Source organism: Chiloscyllium punctatum, chromosome 18 (genome assembly GCF_047496795.1).
Source record: "Chiloscyllium punctatum isolate Juve2018m chromosome 18, sChiPun1.3, whole genome shotgun sequence".
Classification (NCBI taxonomy): domain Eukaryota; kingdom Metazoa; phylum Chordata; class Chondrichthyes; order Orectolobiformes; family Hemiscylliidae; genus Chiloscyllium; species Chiloscyllium punctatum.
In genome coordinates, this window is record NC_092756.1 from 36,704,187 (window position 1) to 36,729,450 (window position 25,264).

Genomic DNA, 25,264 nt, shown 5'->3' on the forward strand with positions numbered 1-25,264 from the left:
CTGCATTTGAACATGACAATGCTGAGACTACATCTGATGTATTGCGTCTAGTAATGAACTCCTAAACTGAAAGAAAAATATGCAATGGTTTTAGAAGCTTTGCACTGATGTTTCACTTTACTCTTCACAAGAATGAAGGCCTGATGTAATCATAGTGTAATACAGCACGGAAATAGGCCCTTCAGTCCAGTTTCTCTGCACCAACCAGATATTCCAATCTGATGTAGTAATCTTTGCCAGCATTGCACCGATAATCCTCTAAACGGTTCTTATTCACATACCTATACATTGCCTTTTAAATGTTGTAATTGTACCAGCCTCCATCACCTTCGCTGCCCGTTCTTTCCATACACACCAGCCTCTGTGTACAAAAGTTACCCCTTCAGGTATCTTTTTAATCTTACCCCTCTCACCTCAAATCTATGCCCTATCGTTTGGACTCCTCCGACCTTGGAAAGTAACCATATGCATGCCCCTCCTGACCTCTACAAGGTCAGGGCACGTCAGGCCTGAGAATAAGAGATGTTCACACTGAATCATAAAGGACTCTGAGAAGAGTGTACTGGGCGTCACAGAGGGATGAGTGAATAAAACTAAGAATTTAATTTAATAAACAATATATTCATTTTAACACAGTACTTTGAAGACATGAATTTATTGCACAATACTTATGAAACCACATATAAAAATATTTTCAAATGATAAATTGCAAATCACTCCTAAATGGAGCAGATAACAGGGATGGAGGATGCATTCAGGGGAATGTTTAACCAGAGCTTACATGTTGATGCTCGGGTAACGTTATTGTATGTTTCAGCTCAGAGCGGAAGAAAATGTAACTTGTCTGAGAAGCCACAGCCATTACTCCGTCGCTTTACTTTTTCGTCTTGACAGCAACATATAGAACATAGAACAAGACAGTGCAGAACAGGCCCTTCGTCCTTCGATGTTGCTCCGACGGGTTAACAATTCTCAGCTCGTCCGCCTACACTATCCCATCATCATCCATGTGCTTATCTGAGGATTGTTTAAATCTTCCTAATGTGGCTGAGTTGACTATATTCGCAGGTCGGGCATTCCATGCCCTTACCACTCTCTGTGTAAAGAACCTGCATCTGACATCTGTCTTAAATCTATCACCCCAGAATTTGTAATTATGCGCTCTCGTACAAGCTGACATCATCATCCTAGGAAAAAGACTTTCACTGTCTCCCCTATCTAATCCTCTGATCATATTGTATGTATCTATCAAACCCCCCTCTCAGCCTTTCCACATAAGACCTTCCCTCCAGACCTTGCAACATCCTGATAATTCTCCTCTGCAACTTTTCCAATGATTCCACATCCTTCCTGTAATATGGGGACCAGAACTGTACACAATATTCCAAGTGTGGTCGCACCGGCCTTTTGTATAGTTGCAACATGACATTGTTGTTCCGAGACTCAATCCCTCTACAAATGAAACCTCACATACTGTACGCCTCTTTAACAGAGAGCAGAAAATCCATCAGTCATCTTTACCACTCATGGAGGGTTCCTTTTGAGGATTCATTGGAATCTCCCCACAGCCAGCAGAGAAGGGAATTCAAGGAGAAAGTGAGGACTGCAGATGCTGGAGATCAGAGTTGAAAATGTGTTGATTGAAAAGCGCAGCAGGTCAGGCAGCATCAAAGGAGCAGGAGAATCGACGTTTCCGGCATCAGCCATTCTTCAGTAATAGGGAGATCTGTTGCTGGAGGCTACGGATTTGTTGTAGGTACTGGTTGTCCTGGTTGGGTCCAAATTTTGTTGGTTGGAACATAGTCCAGAGTCCATGCGGGATCAGTCAGTTCCGTAGGCCGGTGCTGAGGAAGGAGATGTGGCTGTGGTAGCGAGTCTGTTTGAGAATGTTACTGAAGAGATTCTGTGCAAAGGAGTTGATCTGGGGTGTGCATTGAGAGAGGGACTCACTGAAATCCTTGTAGCGGGAGGAAGAGAGCTTCTTCAAGGAAGGCATCCTTGTAAGAGGATTCGCAGTAGGTTAAAATCTTCGAGGAGAAAGTGAGGACTGCAGATGTTGGAGATCAGAACTGAAAGTGCATTGGTGGAAAAGCGCAGCAGGTCAGGCAGCATCAAAGGAGCAGGAGAATCGACGTTTCGGGCATCAACCCTTCTTCAGGAATTCAGCCAAGTCCTACTATTCCAGGAAGAAACTCCACTGCCAGCAGCATCTGCGAGGTCGAACAACAATTGAGACCATGTCATTTTTCCTTTTGCCATGAAATTAACTATTATTTGGACAAAGCTTTTCCAAACTAATATTTAGCAGAGTTTTTTTTTCTGTTTGCTTTCAGACGTGTGTATGTGTGTGTCTCAGATTTATAGGAAAATAAATAATGATACACATATTGTCAATGTCCAAACTCTATGTCATTTATCTTTCCATTGTTTTTTGAGTAACTTTGCTTTTAGTTTAGATTAATTATTTTTACAAATTTAGGAAACATGCCTGACATGTTCCTAACACTGTACCTGACCCAGTCTGAGACTGATATCATTTGCCACATCACACACTTGGGTACACTGATAATTTGTCGTGACAGATGGAAGAATGGGACCAGAAAAAGAAACAATGACTCTCCAACCTCGGCAGGAACAGGGATAAGGAGAAATTCTCTAAGGACCATTTGAGTTGGAATTCTCTTCCCACTGCTCTGTGGTACCTGCGTGTTTGTATTTATTCAAAAGTGATTTAGATGGGAAATTTAACATGGTCAATCCACTGAAAGTCTTTAAAATGTGGGAGGAATCTGGCGCACCTGGAGGAAATACTTGCGGACAAGGGCAGAATGTGAAAACTCAATACAAGCAGTCTTGAGTGTGGAAGCAAACCGGGTCCCTGGTACTGTGAGACAGCCGTGCTAACCACTGAGACACCATGCCCCCCTCCCCCCCAAATCGGGTCCTTTGTACTGTGGGACAGCCGTGCTACCCACTGAGACACCATGCCACTCCCACCCCCACTCTGCTCCCCCCAGTGAATCACTGGGCGGAGGAATACTAGGGAAATTGTAAATCTGTAATATAAACAGAAAACAGTGGCAAAATACAGCAGATGAGCCAGTATCTGGAGAGAGAAACAGAGTTAGAATATTAAGCCTGATATTACCCTATTCAACTCAATAAGTTAAATCTGTTTCTCTCTGTTAAGAACCAGTTAAGGTTTTCCAGCACTTTGAACATACTTAGTATTTTGGACTGTGGATATTTGTCTGAACTGAAATGGAACAGTGAAGATGCCATTTCTCTTGGTTCTCGAGTATTTGGTTATGGATTCTGAATGAAAAGTTTAAAAATATGAGAATGACGACCATTACGCATTATGAAAATGTTGAACTCAGTGGCACTCACATCACACAATCAATCATCTGTAAGTAACTAACTGAATTTCCAATTCCAAGTGTTATCAATGTCTTGTCATGCTCCTGATGTCACTGGCATCATACTCATCCAGCAAGGCCATACCTTTCCGAAATTTTAGGTGGGAGTGTGTGAATATAAAATATCTTTTTTTTTAACAGCACATATTGATCCAGGGTTTTGGAAGGCACTAGCAAGGGCAGAGTTTATTTGTCGTCCCGAGTAGCTCTGGAAAAGTGGCCAGAGAGCTGCCTACTTGAACCTCTTCAATCCAAGTAATGCAAATCCACACAGAGCTGTTGTACTGACATTCCAAGGTTTTTAGCAAATACTTGTGAAGGAAGAGCAAATTAATTCCCCGTCAGGATGACATGCAACTTGGAAGATAACTTGCAGAGAATGCTGTTTCCATTGTTCCCATTACCAGTGCAGAGTGTTCTCTAATTACCATTAATCACAGTTTTGCTCAAGGTCCTTGATTCCACCCTCAGTCAAGTCCTGCTTCGATTGAAAGGGAAGTCACTCTGATCTCACCTGAAATTACATGGGAAGATCACTTGAAAGAATAAAGATCAAAAGACAAGAACACTGTTTGTTAGAACAACGTCCTCACAATATTCAAAAGAAAATTGATACATGGCCTTCCGATTCTGTCAGAAGTTGTTTGTCCTGTTGGTGATGAGGCTGTTTGGTTAAACATTGTGTCAGACGGACAGGCAGAAGCGCAAATCTGTACCAACAGTGAACAAAACTATCCTGTTAACGGTGCATCAGACAGTGACAAACATCCTATTGTATGAAGCTGTTTGACATTGATCATTCCAAGCTCACCATTCACGAATGACCAGTGGTCGCACAGAAATCAACAGCTTCTACTCTAACAGCAAAAAGGGAACGGGAAGGTCAGGGAAAGTGGGAGTGACAGGGGAAGTGGTGTGACAAACAGTGCGAGATGTGTGAATGGAGATGGTCAGTGGAAGGGTATGTAGCATCAGAAGGGGCAATATACGGGAAGTAGGTGAGTAAGGAAAGAGTAAGAAGGGGGAGGAGGAGGTGTGGCAGAAGTGCCAAGAGTGGCAGAGAAAAGCATGTAATTGGAAAAGTGAGATTGATGTAAAATCAAACATCACTGAAGGAAAATTGGGATCTGGTTTCCTTTGAAAATTAAGAAAAGGTTCGTCATTTTTTTTATTATCACTTGATTCTTGTTCATGTTGTACATTCACTCTACATTTCTGCATCTCCATCAAGTGCAGGCATTTTTTTTTTCCCCCATTGCATTATTGCCACTTGTTAAAACAATATTCAGGACTGTGGTGCCTTTTCTTTTAATTTTCTTCCAATTCAACGTAGACATGAGAATGTGAATTGATCTTCTATAGTGGGTTTATAATACAGAATCTAATTTAATCTTTATCCTTATCCCTCTAGCTCTTTCAAACAAACTTAATGAATGAACCTGCGTCTATCCTGCAGATGAAAAAAAATCTTCAGCTCTGACTATTGCAGTGAATGTTATACAGAATAAGCTGCAGGCCCATATGCAACGTTTCAGTGCACAGTGCCAAAGTCTCGTCCACGCCTTATGAATAATACATGCAGAGCGGTGGAGTGTAAAAACAGAATTCAGCTCCATGTCCAAAATATTATTTGTGGTTCTGTCATAAAAGACCTCAATTGCATCACGCTGACAATTCACCAAAATATGAAAAACAAGAGTCTGGAATTCTCATTTCTTCCTCTGCAATAAATCTGTAGAACAGGAAGGAAATGAAGGTTTGATTCTGATATTCATAAATGTTGATGATATTAATGTGGGATATGGGGTGTGTTGGAGGATGATAAACAATGTTGTGGATGACGCAATGATTAGCCGGATGGGTCACGGTGAGGAGGAACGTGTTAAATTACAGGAGGGTACAAACAGATCGTTCAGAAGGCCAGATAAAATTTAACACTGAAATATGTGAGATGCTGCACTTTGGAAGAAGTAACAGGGAAACAGAGAACTCAAACTATGAAGATAGTCTAGTCTTGCTTTTGTAACAGAAAAGGGTAAGGATTGAACCTGACAGAGGTGTATAATAGCATGAGAGGTATGGGCAGAGTGAACAGACAACAGCATGTGTAAAGTTGCTATTTCTCAGAAAAATAATAAATTGCATCCTATGTGTGCGCTTTGGCAATGAGTCAGTTTTCCTGTATTTTCCTGCAAGCTGTTCATCACAGCATGGCGGCTTGTGTAACACTCCATCCACCACCAGTAATATTTACTCCCAGTTAAACCAGCGCATGAGATGCACTGCTGGTATTCCATCCTACCAGCTACTTGGGTGGACGAACATCAACTGGACTGGAACATCTCAACGGCAATTAATGCTGGTCTAGCTCCATTAAAATCCCAAATCAATTGAAAAGACAAAGACATTTTCTATAATTATTGAAAAACGTAGAAATTTTTTATTGATCTGATGAGCTTGCTGCTGTCTTTACAGTTGTGTTATGCATTTTGTGCATATATTTAAAGATGAAAAGATTAAAAGATCAAAAAATACTCAGGTCACAGATAATACAAGGCAATGCAGCATTTAAGCAAAAACTGCCAGGTCATAGTAGGCTATAGATCTTAAGGTAACTGGGAATAATATTCGTTGGTATTTTCTGGCTGGCATTGATGTATTGGTCTGAAGGGTCTACTTATATGCTGTATGACGATAACTTTAATAATTGAGAACAAAGAATGCAGTCTCACTATTCCAACATCAAATGGTGTGGAATACAATCTCCAAGGTCACACAGCACACTGACTTGAAGCTATTTCATTCTCCATTCACTATCAAATGTTTCAGAACCCCGTTTCTCTCTTTGTAACATACCTGTTTGTGTCCCTGCACCACACTAATCCCTGGGTTTTATCACCATATTCTGAAGAGAAATTACACATAGGCAACAGAATGCTGGCCTTGCTATTGAAACTCACCTCACAAGAAGAACTGAAAGGAATGTGCAGAATTAAAGTTATCCATTCGACACAATCTGATGTCGAAAGCAGTTTGAAGGCAGGCTTTCACTTTGAGCTGTGCTCCTGACTTATCTCCAAAACCATGAAAGTTCCCGGAGTGCTTTTGTGTGCTGTTTAAAAGTCACATATGGAAAGCTGTGCCCAATAATCTGAACGGAAAAGTCTTCATGCTCATGAGAATCATCTCATAATTTTTCAGTATCTAAAGACAACAGAAATGCAGGTGCAGCAATTCCTGCCATCTACACGGTGCTCTACAAAAATTTACCAAGGCTCCTAACAACGTACCTCTGAAACCACCACCATCAAGAAGGACAAGGGAAGCAGATTCCTGGGACCCCCCACCATGTTTGCGCTCGATTCCAAGCCATCCACTATCCTGGTTGGGAAGTTTATTGCTGTTCCTTCAGTATCACTGTTTCAATGTCCCTCCCGAATGGTATTGGAAGTCGAACTACAACACATGGACTGCAGTGGTTCAGTGAAGCAGCTCACCACCACCTTCTCAAGGGCAACAACTGACAGGCTATAAATACCGGCCCAGATAGATTCCATGAATAAATTAAAATGAAAAATACTGTCCAAACATGCCTTGTGCTGGACCCTGTGCTTTGGGTTTTATGAGCTCAGGCTGATTGGGTCCAGGCAGTAACCTGTTTAGTGTGAACAACTGAAGGAATAGGCTGTCTGAAACAATCTGTCAGTCTCTCAGGGGCATGGTCTACATACGGAGCATCACACAGACCCTCACATTCATATCCCACATTACTGAGCTCTGAGATAGATAGAAGCAACTGAAAATGTATCCATATCTGACTGTAACATGTTTAAACACAGTGATGTTGTTGCCACGAAAAATGATTATGAGTGGATATTACCAGGGAGAAAATGTGCACTGCAGATGCTGGACATCAGAGTCAAAAAGTGTGTTTCTGAAAAAGCACAGCCGTTCAGGCAGCATCTGAGGAGCATGATAGTCGACTATTAGTTCACAACATTAATGCAATGGAAGATAATTGTATATTTTCAAAGTCTTTGCACTTAATAATTATTTGGTCTTGGGTGTGGAAATGAGACTCAGCAATTCAATGCTCCATACTGTGAGTTGTGCACTGTTTTCATCATGTTGTTATAAAAATTAACTGAATAAAAGGGAGATTTTGTGCTTATTGGACAATCTAAAAATTGGTATTATGAAAGGATGTCGGACCTTCAGTAAACAGACTTTGCTGTTAATGGTTGGAACAATGCTGCAAACAGTTACACCGAAATTTTCAGCTCAAATCACACACAAGGACGTTGGGCTGGGATCATACTGGCCATCAATGGGGCTGCATAATTCTGTTTGGACACTGACATTGTGGAGCTGACCTACACTGGATATGGTTCATGAGGGATTCAATGTATGATGCCATGTGCTGCAGGAGCCCATCACCTTTATAACACCTTCATTCAGGATCGGGTCCAAGGTGCAGAATTAGAGTTTAGGTGGCATACCAGAAGAGATATCCTTACAATACTTGGTTGTTTCCAGGTCATTGTTATAAATGTTGAACATGCGTATGGATCAGCACCATGTGCTAGTCCATTGGCCAGTCTGCCCCACACACATCTCCCCATTGTTCAAGTATGTCTCTAATCAGTTTATTGTGAGGGATTCTGGAGTAACCGCCCAGCTCCAGTTTGGATGCTCTCTGGACAGATTTTGGAGATGGCCAGTGTTTTGGAGGTCATGGTGAGGGCCAGTAACACTGTGTCTGAATTCAGGCTTTTTCTCAAAGTCATTTCCAACAGCTTTGCTGCCTGCAAGATGGTGTGTTCACTGATCTGAACATGAATCGGCTAGCTTCACATTTTGCAGACACTCCTCACCATGTGGGTTCCTAATGGGACAGATGTTAAACAGATTGAGCAACAAATGATGATGCATCTATGAGGTGCGATGGGCCATGAGCAGCAGCAGAACCATACCCTGTACAGCTCAGTCTGCAACCTCACAGCCCGACATACCTTGCACCCTACACTAACCATCACAGCCCGACATACCTCCCACTGTACAATAACCATCACAGCCCGACATACCTACCACTGTACAGTAACCATCACACCCCGACATACCGCCCACTGTACAGTAACCATCACACCCTGACATACCTCCCACTGTACAGTAACCATCACGGCCCGACATACCTCCCACTGTACAGTAACCATCACACCCTGACATACCTCCCACTGTAAAGTAACCATCACAGCCCGACATACCTCCCACTGTACAGTAACCATCACGGCCCGACATACCTCACACTGTACAGTAACCATCACAGTCTGACATACCTCCCACTGTACAGTAACCATCACACGCTGACATACTCCCACTGTACAGTAACCATCACACCCCGACCTACCTCCCACTGTACAGTAACCATCACACGCTGACATACCTCCCACTGTACAGTAACCATCACACCCTGACATACCTCCCACTGTACAGTAACCATCACACCCCGACATACCTCCCACTGTACAGTAACCATCACGGAACGACATGCCTCCCACTGTACAGTAACCCATCACTGTCCGACATACCTCCCACTGTACAGTAACCATCACAGCCCGACATACCTCCCACTGTACAGTAACCATCACACCCCGAAATACCTCCCACTGTACAGTAACCATCACGGCCCGACATACCTCCCACTGTACAGTAACCATCACACCCCGACATCCCTCCCACTGTACAGTAACCATCACACCCCGCCATACCTCCCACTGTACAGTAACCATCACACCCCGAAATACCTCCCACTGTACAGTAACCATCACGGCCCGACATACCTCCCACTGTACAGTAACCATCACACCCCGAAATACCTCCCACTGTACAGTAACCATCACGGCCCGACATACCTCCCACTGTACAGTAACCATCACACCCCGACATCCCTCCCACTGTACAGTAACCATCACACCCCGCCATACCTCCCACTGTACAGTAACCATCACAGCCCGACATACCTCCCACTGTACAGTAACCATCACACCCCGACATACCTCCCACTGTACAGTAACCATCACACCCCGACATACCCCCCACTGTACAGTAACCGTCATGGTCTGACATACCTCCCACTGTACAGTAACGTCACGGCCTGACATACCTCCCACTGTACAGTAACCATCACACCCCGACATACCTCCCACTGTACAGTAACCATCACACCCCGACATACCCCCCACTGTACAGTAACCGTCATGGTCTGACATACCTCCCACTGTACAGTAACGTCACGGCCTGACATACCTCCCACTGTACAGTAACCGTCACGGCCCGACATACCTCCCACTGTACAGTAACCATCACACCCTGACATACCTCCCACTGTACAGTAACCATCACGGCCCGACATACCTCTACTCTACGGGAACCATCCAGATCGGCATGGTGACTCACTGTTTAGCACTGCGCCCTCGCAGTGCCGAGGTCCTGGGTTCAATTCCGGCCTTGGGTGACTGTGTGGAATTTCCACATTCGCCCCGTGTCTGCATGCGTTTCCTCCCGCCGGCCAGGTGAATTGGCCATACTAAATTGTTAAGTATTTTAGTCAGAGGGAAATGGGTGTGGGTGGGTTACTCTTCAGAGGATTAATGTGGATTGGTTAGGCTGCAGGGCCTGTTTCCACACTGTAAGCAATCTAATGTACTTTCCAATGTTCATGTCCGGAATATGATGGAATAATCACTTGTCTGAATGAGTGCAGCTCCAACAGTACTACAGTCTGGACTTACTAGCAACAGGCAACACAGTTGTAGGGGGAGGATCATGTCTCACAAACTTGATTGATTATTTTCAGGAAGTGACATGATTGATGACGGTATGGGGCTGGATGTTGGCCGATTGGACCTTCGCAAGGCCTTTGATATGGTTCCTTATGGCAGGCTTATACAGAAAGTGAAGTGAAATGGGATCAGCGGTCAATTAGTAAGATGGATAGAGAACTGCTTGGTCATAGAAGACAGAATTGTGGTGGAACAGTGTTTTTTTGTGACTGGAGATCTGTAAACTGATTGGTGGAGTTGCACATTGTGAGAATGATTGCCAGAGAATACAGCAGGAGAGAGGTCCGCTGCAGACTTGGACAGAGAAAACACAGATGTAACTTTATTTGGACAATTGTGATGTGATGCAATTTAGAAGGTCTCATACAGGAGAGAAGTGGATGGAAAAACTACTGATTGCATCAACATCCGAGGGATCTTGGTGTACAGCTCCACAGTTCCCTGAAAGTGGCAACACTGTGGATCGAGTGATCAAGAAGACTAACGGCAAACTTGCAGCATGCATCGGAGGATGCAGTATGAAAATTAACAAGTCATATTGCAGCTCTATAGAAGCTTAGTTCGAGGTACATTTAGAATACTGTGTACAGTACGGGTTGCCACACGATGTTGAAATGCTGGAGAGGGTACGGAAAAGTTTTACCAGCATGTTGTCTGGTTTGGAGGGTTTTAGCCAGAAGGAGAAATTGAACACACATGGTTCGTGTGCACCTGGGCATCATTGGCTATGGGGCTACCTGATAGATATTTACAAAATTGTCAGAGGCATAGATAGAAGGACAGTTCGAGGCTTTTTTTCCCCAGAGTAGGAAAATCAATTACTCAGGACCGTAGGTTTTATGTAAAAGGGAGAAAGTTCAGGAGATGTGATAGGTAAGTTTTTTTTGCTATTCCAGACAGAATGTGAAAGTGCCTGGAATGCACTGCTAGAGGGGAAGAAGCCAATGTAGCAAGGTTTAAGAGGGATCTTGGCACAAGTATGAGTAAGTAGGGAATAGAATGACATAGAAGGTATTGGAGAAAATACTTTTGTTTTAACTTTGGAATGACATCATGGGTTAGTGCGGACTTGCTGGGCTGAAGGGTCTGTTCCTGTGTTGTACTGTTCTTTAAGCACGGGACTGACTGAACGATTACTGATGATCAACAGCCACATTATTGTGGATCCCCCACCCCGCCCCATCAACTTGCAGCTTCCTATCCTCCCCCACTGTGGGGAAACTCAATATAAAGAATTTGACATGAAAGTCAGACCTGGTACCTGGTAACTCCATCTCGCTGCTCGCTCCTGCAGACTTCTATCCTGGACATCAACATCTCGGGGGACACTGCATGAACAGAAGCTGCATGTACTATACACCCAAGAATGCTGGCATCTGACACATGCCAGCCTCACCATGCCATCCCAGCACATCTCCGACGAACTAACGGTACGCTTCTGTACTTCAATGCTGCAGCTCAGGGTGCACTGACAACTCTCATTGCAATGCCGCTGCAAGGACACTGTGTTCAGGGACACCAACCCAGCTCATGGCCTGTCACTCTGGGCTGTTCACGCTGTGTTTGTATACACTCAATGCTGCTGCAAGGACACTGTACTCAGGAACACCCACCCAACTCATGGACTATCTCTCTGGACTGCTCACTCTTGTTTGTACACACTCAATGGTGCTGCAAGGACACTGTGCTCAGGGACACCCACCCAGCTCATGAATTGACCCTCTGGGCTGCTCATTCCGTTTTTGTACACATTCACTTTTAGCGGACTTGAACGCTCACAGAATTATTGCCTTGTCATACCCTGCCCTCAACAGTGTTCCCCCTCAGCTAAAGCTAGCAGTCTCACCCGCGTGCTGTATTGCCTTGGTGTTTAGCACAGACACAAACCCAGGAAGCTGAATATCATGGTTCACAGTCAGTCATGGTGCCCAGCACAGTGAGTCAAGGGGAGTCTCAGATCCCAGTCTGGGAGTTTGGACACAGTCTGTCAGCCTCTAGTGGTTGTTAGGGTCAGGATCGTTCCCCTGTGAGGGGGTGAGGAGCTGAATGTTGGGCTGTCTCATACCCCTCTTGGCTCTTTCTGCCCTATTGTGGGATAGTTCCTCCTGGAATGAGAGAATTATCAAGAGGTATTAGGGAGATGGAAGTGGTTGGTACAGCTGTTAGTTGGTACAGCTGAGAGATCTGAGGGAAAGGTGGGGAGGTGTCCTGACTGAGTGAATGACAGCACAGACTCCAGGCAGAGCTGGCGAGTGGGTCTGAGAAGAGGTCAGAGAGAAACCAAGAGATGGTGCTGCATTCAGTGAGAGTAGGAGAACATGGGTCTTGGTGGGAGGTGGGTGCAGTAACAGAGAGAGAGAGAGAGAGAAAGAGAGAGGACAAGTTCACAAATTGCAGATGGTGGCACTTACCCTGGTCACTGACGTCCTTCCTACACTGTTGGGCATTCACCCAGAAGGCTGGCACCTCACTGGCCCACGGGTCAATCTCAGACAAGTTAGCAGGTCTGGTTTCATGGCTTCCCCTGCCAGTCATAGAGTCATAGAGATGTTCAACATGGAAACAGACCCTTCAGTCCAACCTGCCCATGTCGACCAGATATCGCAACCCAATCCAGTCCCACCTACCAGCACCCGGTCACTATCCCTCCAAACCCTTCCTATTCATATACACATCCAAATGCCTCTTTATTGTTGCAATTGTACCAGCCTCCACCACATGCTCTAGCAGATCATTCCATACACGCACGACCATCTGCGTGAAAATGTTGCCCCTTAGGTCTATATTATATCTTTTCCCTCTCACCCTAAACCTCTGTCTTCTAGTTCTGGACTCCCTGGGAAATGACTGTTTATTTATCCTGGTGGAAGGTAATGTCCCTGTGCTGCAGCATGACATCCACCACGCCTCAGGGGATCAGCCACAAATTGGGGCCCTCAGTTTATTACCTTTCTCAATCACACCTCCCCCCGCCCCCCCCCCCCCCCCCCAGCCCTCCCCTGATATCATGTCCGGGACAGTTTCGGATTGTCGATCCAAGAGTGTAATGACTTTTTTAAAATGGCATCTGTAGCAGGGACCCCTGTGCATTCTGGGACGTCTGGGCAGTGGGCAGTTTTTATACCTATAACAATCCAGAAAGTAATCATTGGGCTCGTATCAGACGAAAGAATAGACATAGGGGCAGGGCATGTAGTTAATGAGGGAGATTCAGGATATTGTTATTATGAGAACATTCACTTAGACTTGGGGAGACAAATCCTCCATGAAACTGATAGAAATGAGATTGGCCAAGTCAAAAGATTCCGGCCCTTGCCTTGTGTAGATTTTGTCGTGCAAAATATTGTAAGTTATAAACTTAAAGAGAGAGAGGACCTATAAAGGAGATTCACATCCCTAAAAGAAGCTGGGGAGAAAAATCCCCTGCCATGTTTGTTCATTGTTCATCATTTTCGGTTGCTCACTGAATAGAGGGAAAGTGTCAGAGACATGCTGATATTGTAGCTTAGTTTATTATGAAGCAAGGGGCTGACTGAATACTTACAGATCGGAATTGCGAGGCAGGAGGAATGGACCCTTAGAAAATCCCAAAGGAATCCAGGACTGTCAGCCTGAATTGCTGCAGGGAAAGCTGTATATAATTAATCAGACCGTTTGGTTTTCATGCAGAGAATTGTACAGTTGATGTGACTTACTTGATTTGATGAGCGAACACATAGCAGTCTGCTTAAAAATGGAAGCTATGTGCTCCAGTTGAATGTACCAAGCAACCTGGAGAAGTGCAAGTCAAGTCATTTAGGGAAGCAATCAATAGAAAGAATACACAATAAATGGGTATACTGTCAGCGTGGACAGATCCTAGTATAACTTACTCCCTATTTCTCCCTTTTTTTGCTTTGACAAAGGGTCAGTTAGACTCGAAATGTCAGCTCTTTTCTCTCCTTACAGATGCTGCTAGACCTGTAGAGATTTTCCAGCATTTTTCTCTTTTGATTTCAGATTCCAGCATCTGCAGTAATTTGCTTTTACCCTAAAGGTCGCTGTGCTGGTCAATAATCTAGATAAGGCAGCAAATGGCATCATTTCCTCTCTCAGTTCAAGTGCAGAATGAAAGAGCAGGAAACTTATACTAGAACTGTATAAATAGCCAGTTCAGTCACATCCTGTGGGCTGCATATAGTTCTGGTCACTATATCACAAGGAAGGATGGAATTAGAATGGAGAGTGTACAGGAAGAATGTGAAAATTGCAGATGCTGGAAATTAGAGTCAAAGAGTGTGATGTGGGAAAAGCACAGTAGGTCAGGTAGCATCAGAGTGCCAGGGGAAATGACGTTTCGAGCATTTGTCACTCTTGGAGGTGTACAGAAGAGATTTGTTATCCTGGGAAAGTGATAATTCAGTTATGAGAATAGGTTGAAGTGGATGATGCTGAGAGTCGATTTGATTAACCTGCACATGTTGTCAAGGACCTGGATAGAGAGAGAGAGACTGTCTTGTTCTTCTTGGAGAGTAGTTACCAGCAGCAAATATTTAATGTAGTTGGTTGAAATATTGGAGATGTAGTGAGGGAAGTTGTTATTTCACTCAGAGTAAGGCAGGGATCTGGGAGTCCTGCATGGAAGCGGATTCGAGGCAGAAACGCTGCAAAATGTTAAAAATGTGCCTAGATCTGAACCTGAAGTCCTACAGTCTCTGTAATACCATAACAATGATTGTTTTTTTAAAAGGATGAAGCGGGTGGCACCTTCTTTTTAATCAGTGCGGACAATTTAGAGAGTAATCTCCTCTGTGTTGTAGAAATTTCTGATATTTAGACAATATCTAGAGAATCAATACAAAGGGATCGGGGAGAGGACAGAGAGGAGTAGCGTTGTGAATTGATTAGCATCACAAAAATACTGATCACAGCCTTTATATACAATGCTGCTTTGTTGTGGTGGCCTTTTTCTTCTTCTTGTATAAATGCTGAGAGCCTTTGATTATCCGGTTCTCAGTCTTGGTCACACTGCTGCCATATCTGTCTTGTTTCATTCTATTTGTTCGATTGTTTTATTGGCCTTGTTGAAAGAACAGGAAGGAATTTGGGGATGACAGCAAGTACCAGAAACCATGACGAATGTAAATTTGGGAAAAGTTTACAGAGATAGGAAGGTGTGCGAAGACAGTGGGATATTACAGAGATATGGATTGTTCTAGGGTCTGAAGGACATTACAAGGACAAAGATAGTTTTAGGTTTTGGTTGAAGTGAAAAGTGAGCTGGATCAGTGAAAAGTGAGCTCACTTTGTCTAACGTAAACTTGCAAAGAGAAACTCTCCACAAAAACCTGATGAAAATGATTTCTGTGTCTGTCTGTATCAGAAAAAGAATACAACGGATGTGGGAGATGGTGGGAGGGCTGAGTGGTGTTGGGAGAAGTGGTTAAGGCACACAAGGCCTACAGATAGAGCCCACACTGTAACAGGTGAACTGATCTGTCCGACTATAGAGATTCGGGTCAATGATGCAGACTGAATTCACACCAGATGAACAAGATTTATTCTCATAAAATAATTTTCAATTGTAACATTTCTGGAAGTGAGAATTTCATCTTATCTGAGGCTCTGTCGAGTTGACCCTGGTCAAGTATTCCTATCTGGGATTTGCTGTCTTTCAACAGTCACATATGTTGTAACAATGTCAGTTCGGAGTCACATGCAGATATAGATACAAAATAGGTAAGTACATTCAGAACTGAACAAGCCCAGCGCATTAGATATTTATAGATACTTGCATCCATTCTGGAAATGAGTCGCACAATCAGATCAGGGAAATCCCATGCTTCTTGACTTGCCTGAATATTGTCAGCTGCTCTCACCTATCCTGGAACTGATCTCCCAAATACGATTTGGAAGATTACAGACTCTGCCCAGCCTTTGTAGCGTCACCTGCTCGCACCTATTTCGGTATGGAGTCCCACAGTTAGAACAGGCAGATCCCAAACTCAATAATAGGGCCATACATTTGCAGTTTAGTGGCATGTTTTCCTCTTCAAATATAGCCAATTAGGCAAACCACAGATTATTTTCTCTGTGCCTACAAATATCAGTCTCTGCAACATCCCTCATGTTCTGTCACCCTTCCCATCTCTGTAAATCCTCTACTTTCTACAAACAGTCATACATTTATGACATCCTCCAAACAAACACAAAATCTACCCTTCTCCCGAAAAGCCATTCCTCCTCCTGGAGAAGGTCATAGACATACAGGCCGATCAAGTTTGTGAATGAGATTATAGATAATAAGGACGTTATAGGTGAAGGGTTTGAGACAGAGAGCTTGCAGAAGACAAAAGAAAACCATGTATTGACACTGCAGGAGATTAATAAGATGAGGTTCTCTGAAAAGAATGGGACTTTTCTTGGAAGATTTCATAGCGAATATTGCTGTAGCGGGAGGAATTTCAGAGACAGTGATATTTGAAGGGGCTAATGAAGATTCAAGATACATAGAGGGTTCTTTTGATCTGGTGGCGATTACAGAAATAAGGAGAGCTGGAGGTGTTTCCACTGATAGGGTGGGATTTAGAATGTGGAGGCTGCAGAGATTGGGAGCTGTGTAGGGACAGAAGGTGGTTACAGAATCGGCAGAGCTGTAGGAACACGAGGATTTTACACAGAAGATCACACATTGGTGCACGTTAGACAACAGGGAAAATTGTAGGGACTTGCGGAAGCTTAAGAGATGGGCAGATTTGTAAGGGACGGAGAAAGGTGCACTGAATAATGAACAGTGTAATGGCTGGAGGAGGTTATGGAGATCATGAGATTTGTCAGGGCAGAGGGAGTTAGTGACATTGATAGACTGGTGATTGCGTGAGCTGGAAGAGATAGCAAAGATTGGGAGCTTTCTATCTATCGGAATAATTGCAGAAAAAGGGAGAGCTGTCAGGCCTTGAGAATTACTACAGAGAGAGGGAGTATTTAGAGGAGATTGCAGAGAAAGAAGGTTATAAAATGGCCTGTGTGAGTTACAGAGATAAGGAGGGGTGCTTTGACTGATGGATGTTTCAGAGGTAAGAATGGATCGCACTGGATCAATGACGTTATGAGACGTAGTATTATTAGAGTTGGAGAACTCTTGAGACTGCACCAAGCCACACAGAAGTCTTAAGGCACAGAAGAGTGTCATTTGACCCATGATGTTTGCACCAGCTCTTCATTTGAATTCGATACAGAGTATTGATCGCCTACTTTCCCCCATACCGTTACACATTTCTTTTAGTCGCAATCATCATCTAATCCCCTCTTGAACATGTCCATTGAACATCCATTTACAACACATCCAAGTGTATCCTGACTACTCACCAAGTGAAAAGGTTCTTACTTCAATCAGATTTCTCCTGTTGTACATAACATGAAATCTGTGCCCTCTCGTTTTTCCCTCCTTTTGTGAATGGGCACAGTTTTATCCAATCTAATCTATTCAGTCTGCCTATGAGTTTGAAAAACTGCATCCGATCTCCTCTTAGCCACCTTCACTTCAGTGAGAACAATTGCAACATTTTCAGCCTGACTTCATAACTGATCTTACTCATTCCTGGAAATACTCTTTCAGATCAGTTCTTCATCCATTCCAATGTGTTCATATCAGTCCTATCATGTGACACCCAGGAATGTATACGATACTCCAGTTGAGGTCGAATGTGTTTGATGCAAATTCAACATCACCTCCTTACTCTTGCCCTGTCAATATTTATTCAGACAGGAACACTGTATGTTTTGCCGATGTTTAATGTCCTACAAACTTCATTGATCTTTGCACATCCTATGTTCCTGTATTACTGCCTATTTTATATTATCTTTTAATGTTCTTTTTGGAAATTTGCATTGTCTCATATTTCAATATGCCAAACTTCATCAATCACCTCTCTACTCTTTCTAAGAAGTTGGCGATGTACGTTTAGAGCTCTATAATGTTTTCCTCACAGTTTACAATTTCTTTAAGAGCTGCGTCAACTGTAAACTTTGAATGGGTCCCTGCACACCAGATGTACATAGTTCATGCATATCAAAATGAATGAGGTCCCCAAAACTGAATTCTGCAGAACTTCAGTGAAAATCTTTCTCCAGCCTGAATTAAAAATCTAGTGACCATTCCTCTCGATTTCCGACCCATCAGTCAATTTTTTTTTCCAAATTGATACAGTCCATTTTATTCCATGAATGAATGGATGAATGAATGATTTAATGTTATATCGAGGGAAAAAACCGTGAAACACGTTTGTTGCCTGTGCCGCAAAGATATTCCTCATCAATGTTGTACCTTTCTAGTGACAGAGTTTCCTCCTCTGTCACCATGGCCTGGGTGGGTTCGGCCACTTTGGTAAAGACAGAGATTCTTCTCAGTATAAAACCTGTCTCAAGTGTGGAATCAGCCTTACTCCACCTTTTCGCACGCTCCCTTAGAGGTGTGACAACTTTATGTTGGCTCTCCGTTCCCTTATAAATCCCTCCGCTCTACCATCTCTACCCTAAACTTTCAGCATTTCTCCTGGTTCACAATATTGTTCTCTATCCGACAGCTATTCAATTGTTCTTCTTCACCTTAACCTTTTGCTCCATTGTCATCGATGGAGCATTGGGTTTGCTTACCCTGCCTTTCCAGTGTGAGGAACTATTCCTCGAACTGACCCAAGCCATTGATGGAGCTCAATGTTTCATTTTTATTTTTCTGACCAACTTGGTGTTCCGGCCATACTTTCCCAGATTCATTCTTACCACAGTGAAGGCAGCTCCCAGTCGATTAATTTTTCTCAGACTTAGCAGAGAATGCTGTGCATTGACTACCATCCTGAGCGTTACAATAAAATGATCATCGGACCTGAAAATATTCCCACCTGATACTGGATCCACTTTTCCCACCACTTTTCCAAGGTTCAACAGTACATGGTTCCTTGGGGTGGGCACATACTCCTGCAGTAAGCTCTCTTCCAAGCAATCCGTCACTGCCCAGAAACGATCAGTATCCCAGCCTGTATCTGGATCATGCAAGTTTCTCAAAACTATCACGTTGCCATCTCTGTATCCTTTTCACTAGTTGGCAGCCCACAGACAGTCCCTTACAGTGTAACCTTATAGGTTTTCTTTTTACTAAAGCTGCAGCCAAATTCATTCTGGACTTGAAGGCATCAACTTAATCTCAGACTCATGAACTAACACTATCCTGAACCAATACTTCTACACTTCATCGTTTGCTTTCCTTTATATCATTTTTGAATCTGTTATACTTTGGGCTCCATACATCAGGAAGGATGCATTGGACCTGAAGCAGGTCCAGAGGAAGTTCACAAGAAAAATCAAAGAAATGAAAGGCGTAACAGATGAGGAATGTTTGAGGACTCTGGGACTATACATGATGGAGTTTAGAAGGACAAGGGGAGATCTGATTGAAACTTACAGAATACTGAATGGCTTGGACAGAGTGGATGTTGGGAAGATGTTTCTATTGAGAGGAGAGACAAGTAACCAAGGGCACAGCCTTCGAGTAAAGGGAAAACCTTTGAGATCGGAGGCAAGAGGAAAACCTCTTCACCCAATGAGTGGGAATCTGTGGAAGTCAATGCCACAGAAAGCTATGGATGCAACATCATTGAGTAGATTTAAAACACAGATAGAAAAGTTCTTGATTGCCATGGGATCAAAGTGGGAAAGAAGGAAAATGGGCTTGAAAAACCGATCAGTCAAATGTGAATGGTGGAGCAGACTTGATGGACACAGTGACGTTCTTGACACCACGATCCTGGAATTACATTGACTGTCACAGAAACACTGACACCTTCTTCAATTTCCTGACTGCTCTGTGACTATCACCCCTCCTTCCTTCTCCCTCCCCTCCTGTACAGTGAGGCTGCTTGTGGTGCCACAGATATGGCTCTGACTGCATTCCCCTGAGCAGCCCGCATCTTCATCAGCTTCCAAACTGGGAAACTGAATGGGGAGGAAACCTCACTCCCCCCCCCCCCAAGGTAATAATGTATTCCCTGACCGTATCTCTTGACTGATCACCCATTCCCTTCTTTCTTACAGGCCGTTATGACAGCAGTGTGATCCCCTCCCTTTAAGTGTTATCCACCTAACTCTCAGCATCAGAGATGCCTCACAGAATATCCAGTCATTAACTGAGCTGCATGACCCGGTGTTCATTTTGGACAACAGCAGGGGCTATGACTTCCCAATGTAACAGAAAACGTTTCCCATTTGTCCAACCTGCACTTCCAGAACAGAAGCTGAAACGTGTTTAGTCAATGAATTACGTTGGATAAAGTTAACATCAGAGGTACACGTTTCACATACATTCGCTTATCAGTCTGTACCTGACTGAGATTCTTTATTATACTGATTCAGACTTTCACTTATTACTGATAATTCAGCCTTCAGCCCTAATTCCATGAAAGAAAATGCCATTTTGCAGCAAGTTACAGCAAGTAACGGTTTATTATCAGCAAATGAACTTTCATTTTCTTCTGTGAAGACCTCACAGGGTCACCATCTCGGTGACTCCCAGGTACGTGTAATCCACCAGCTCCCAATCCACTCTGCTCCCTCAGAGTGTCACCATCTCTGTGACTCCCAGTATGACTAGGCCTCGATCTTCAGTGCTGATTTACTTCCTCACACTTTGGTGCCTTTAACACCCAGGTGTGAGTGAGCCTCAACCTCCTGCTCAAAATTTTTCCATCACACGGTCACTCCCTCTGTGACTCGGGGCTGATTTTCAGCCTCCTGCTCTGCTGTTTCTCCAACTCCAAGTCCCAGTGGGCCTCAATCCTCACTGCTGATTTATAATCTCCTGCTCTGTGCTGATCTCTCTCAGGTTCTCTTTGTGACTCCCAGGTAATTGTATTCCTCAAGCGTGAGCTGAGATTTATCATATCCCATTCCACACTGCTCCCTCACAGGATTGCCGCTGTGCCTGGAAGACAGTGAAAAAGAGGACGATTAGAAGGGGCAGAGAGTGTTACAGTAATTGAGCGAGCTGTAGGGGATGGAACAGGCTATCTGGAGAGGTAGGCAGACGTGCAATGCCTAAAGCAGGTTACTGGAAGATACAGGGAGATTTGCAGAACTGAATAAGGCAAAGGAAATAGAGAATTGGTGGTTCGTTTTTGATGGAGCTTTGTCGAGTCTAAAGGGCTTTTTGTGAACTGCTTACAGAGATAGAAAGACTTCAACGAATGCAAATTGACAGACAGGAAGCATTGTAAGGTACTGGACACTGCTGGATGTTACAGAGTTAGAAGACTTATAATAACTGGGGGGATATAGATCATTGGAGCACTGGTAGCATTCAAGGACCCTCAGGTTAAGAGGCGGTGCAGAGAACGGGAACATTCCGAAATGGTGGGATTGTAGGGGCTAGACGAGGTGAGATGGATAATGAGGGTGAAAAGTGTGAATTAAACACGTCCAGCCATGGTAATGCATAGAGATTTAAGGAGGGGAACCTGTGTTATAATTCTAACAGTGATATGGAGGGATACAGATACTGAGAGGTTACAAATTTAAAATGGAAGAGTTGAATGCTGATCAGAAGTTTAAACAGGAATAAAAAAAACAATTTGCAAGATCAACAGCGCAGACGGGAATGGAGGAGGTGAGATATTGTGAGGAACTATAAGAGTTGTACGTAGAGGAGTATGACACCTATAAAGGGAGAGCTGCATTGTCTGTACGCAGTTACAGTGGCACATGTGGGATATGTTACAGATATGAGGAGTGTTGGAGCGCCTGCTGGAGGGGACACAGATAACAACAGTTCCAACGGCTGGTGCAGTCACTCAAGAAGGCAGCTCACCACCATCTTCAATAATTCAATAAAATTCAATTTTAAAAAATGCTGACTCAGCCAACAATGCATATATCTGTGAATGAATGAAGGAAGGAATTTGTAGAAAAATCAACAAGCAGCACTGAGGTGACTCAGGAAGGCGGTTTCAGCAGCCCTTCACAAAACCGGAACCACTATTCCCTAGAATAACTGGAGCTCCAGGTGCACGGGAACACCAGAATTTCCAAGGTGCCGTCCAAGTCATGTTCCATCCTCCCAGCAATGTGTCTGTCCTTACACCCAAAGGACTGCAATGGGTCAGGAAGACAACTGACCACCACCTTCACCAGGGAATTACAGATGGGAAGGAAATGATGGCCGAGCAAGTGCTGACCATTGTCCATCATTGAATTTTAAAGAAGGCAAATTCACATCTGTTCATGTTCTTGTTGCTTCCTCCATGCAACCCACATTCCCAGCTAATTTTGTGTCACCAACAAATGTGGATTAGATTTTGTCCGACCACCAAGTACATCAAATCCACTTGAAATTAGATGTATGTCAAGCACTAATCCATTTTCTTCCATTTAATTTTCCATCTTTTAAAGAATTCCCAATCCATGCCAGTGCATTCCTCCAATCCCACATCTGCCAATTTTGCTTATCCACCTCTTCAGTGGGACCTTGTTAAAAGGTTTCTGAAAATCCCAAGAAACCATTCCTCGGTTTTATCTACTCTGCTGTCTACAGCCATACAGGAAAACAAAGCCAGCAGTGTTTATGAAATGACATCTCGCTTTCAGAACAATGTGCTGGCACTGTCAGAGGACACAGAGCAGATATAAAGGAGTCAGCCAGTGACAAGTGGAGTTCCACAGGGGTAAGCGTTGGGACAACACTGAACATGCTGGACATTAACAGTCTGGACAAAGGACGTGAGGGTGTACAGGAAACAGATTTCCCAGAAAGATCCCAGAGATGAAATGCTTGTCACATGAGGAGCATTTGGAGATTTTGGGTCTGCACTCGACGAAGTTTAGGCAGCGGTGGCAGAATCTGATTCAAACATACAGAATACTGAGGGACCTGGATAGAGTGGGCATGGGGAAGATGGTTCCATGATTTGGAGAGACTGGGGCCCAAAGAGAGAGCTTCAGAGTGAAGGGACGCCCCTTTAGAATGGAGATTTGGAGCAATTTATTCAGCCAGAGGGCGATAATCTGGGGAGCTCACTGCCTACGCGGGGGTGTTGGGGCGCGGGGGGGGGGGGGGGGGGGGGCTATGGATGGAAGGAATTCAATGTATTAACTCAGAGATAGATAGGTTCTTGTCAGGGGTGTTGTGCTGGAAAAGAACAGCATCGCAGGCAGCAGCCGAGGAACAGGAAAATCGACATTTCTGGCAAAAGCCCTTCGTCAGGAAAGGACTGATGAAGGGATTTTGCCCGAAACATTGATTCTCCTTCTCCTCCGATGCTGCCTGATCTGCTGTCCTTTTCCAGCACCACACTCTGAACTCTAACCTCCAGCATCTGCAGCCCTCACTTTCGCCTGATAGGTAGGTTCTTAATGAGTAAGGGGATGAAGGGTTACCGGGACTAAGTAAGAGAAACAATTCCACCAACATCGAATAGAGGAATAGACTCGATGGTCTAAGTGACCTCCTTCTATATATGATCACAGAAACCCGACAGTGCGGACAATGTTCCATGGCCACCTCTCCTTACCTGCACATCCTTGGACTGTGGGAGGAAACAGGAATACCTGGAGGAAACTCACACAGGCACATGGAGATCTCCACACTGCCAATCGCCCGAGGCTGGAATCGAAGCCCGATTCCTGTTGCTGTGAGGCAGCAGTGCTAACCACTGAGCCACCACGCTGCCTCTGTGCCATTGGGATGGGCTTACGGGACGTGCTTATTCATCTGCTTTTGAATTGTGCAATTATCATTTCTGCCATATCATTTTCCATACATTCCAACACTTTCTTTATTCTTACCGTAACCTCTTGGTTTCAGATAGACTGCAGAAAGCTACATCACAAAGTAACTTGGGAATTCTTGTGTATAAATCTCAGGACAGTGGTATACAGGATCAGCAGGTCATAGAAAGGGCAAATAGAATACTGGGATTGACTCCAAAGTGAATGGAGAAGAACAATAGGGAAGGCTTGTAATTACTATAGAGGGTTTCAGCCAGCTCACAATGAAAATACTGTGAACAGGTTTGCTCCCCTATCGAGAGGGAAATGTTCTTGCATTGAAGGCAGTCCAGCGAAGGTTTGACAGACTGTCCCTCAAAATGGAGGAATGTTGATGAGAAAAGGTGAAGCCGGCTGAAATTGAACTCATGAGAATTTATAAAATGAGGCACATTTACTGATACATCGAAGATTATTTGGTCTTCTTACAGGATCTGTACTGAGACATTGTTTCCCTGAGCAAGGATCAGTAACCGGAGATAAAGGCGAATGTCGGCACTCGGGAAGCTGACAGAGTAAAGCAGGGTTGTAGAGACTGGAAGATGTTACAGTGCTGGGGTGGTTTGAGGTCACTGTTGGTGGTTAGAGATCAGACAGATTGTCGGGATGAAAAATGTCACAGAGAGGTACAGGGTTATCAGTCCTGAAGGAGTTACAAAGATAGGGAGGGTGGTATTTGGCGTTGTAGGGAGGATTTTAGGGCCTCGGCAATACACTGATAAGGATGTTCGTTGGCTGTGCAGGCGTTTACTGAGTTAGGAAGGTTCGAAGGGGCTGGATCAGTTCAGAGCCAGAAAAATAGTAAGGATTGGAGGAGCCACAGATACTGAGGCTGCAGGAGTTCAGAGAGTTTGTGAGAGCTGTGAAAACAGGTTTGCAGCATTCACATCCATTACACACACAGATGTGGAATGCTGTTATGGAGGAGGTTACAGAAATAGAGAAGGTTGTAGATGTTGGAAGATAGCACAAAGACAGTTGCAAAGCTGTAGTATTTGAGGAGGTTACAGGGGCAGGATGCATTGAGGAATTGGAAGCGGCTTCAGGTATAAAACATGCTGCAAGGGATCAATAACCTTCTATCGACCAGGGAGATTGGAAGGTCTGGAGAAAAAGAACGAGAATTGCAGGGATCGTAGAATATCACAGAGATGGGAAGTAACACATGAGTGAGAAGACTTATAACATGAGATGAGCTTTAGGTCATGGAAT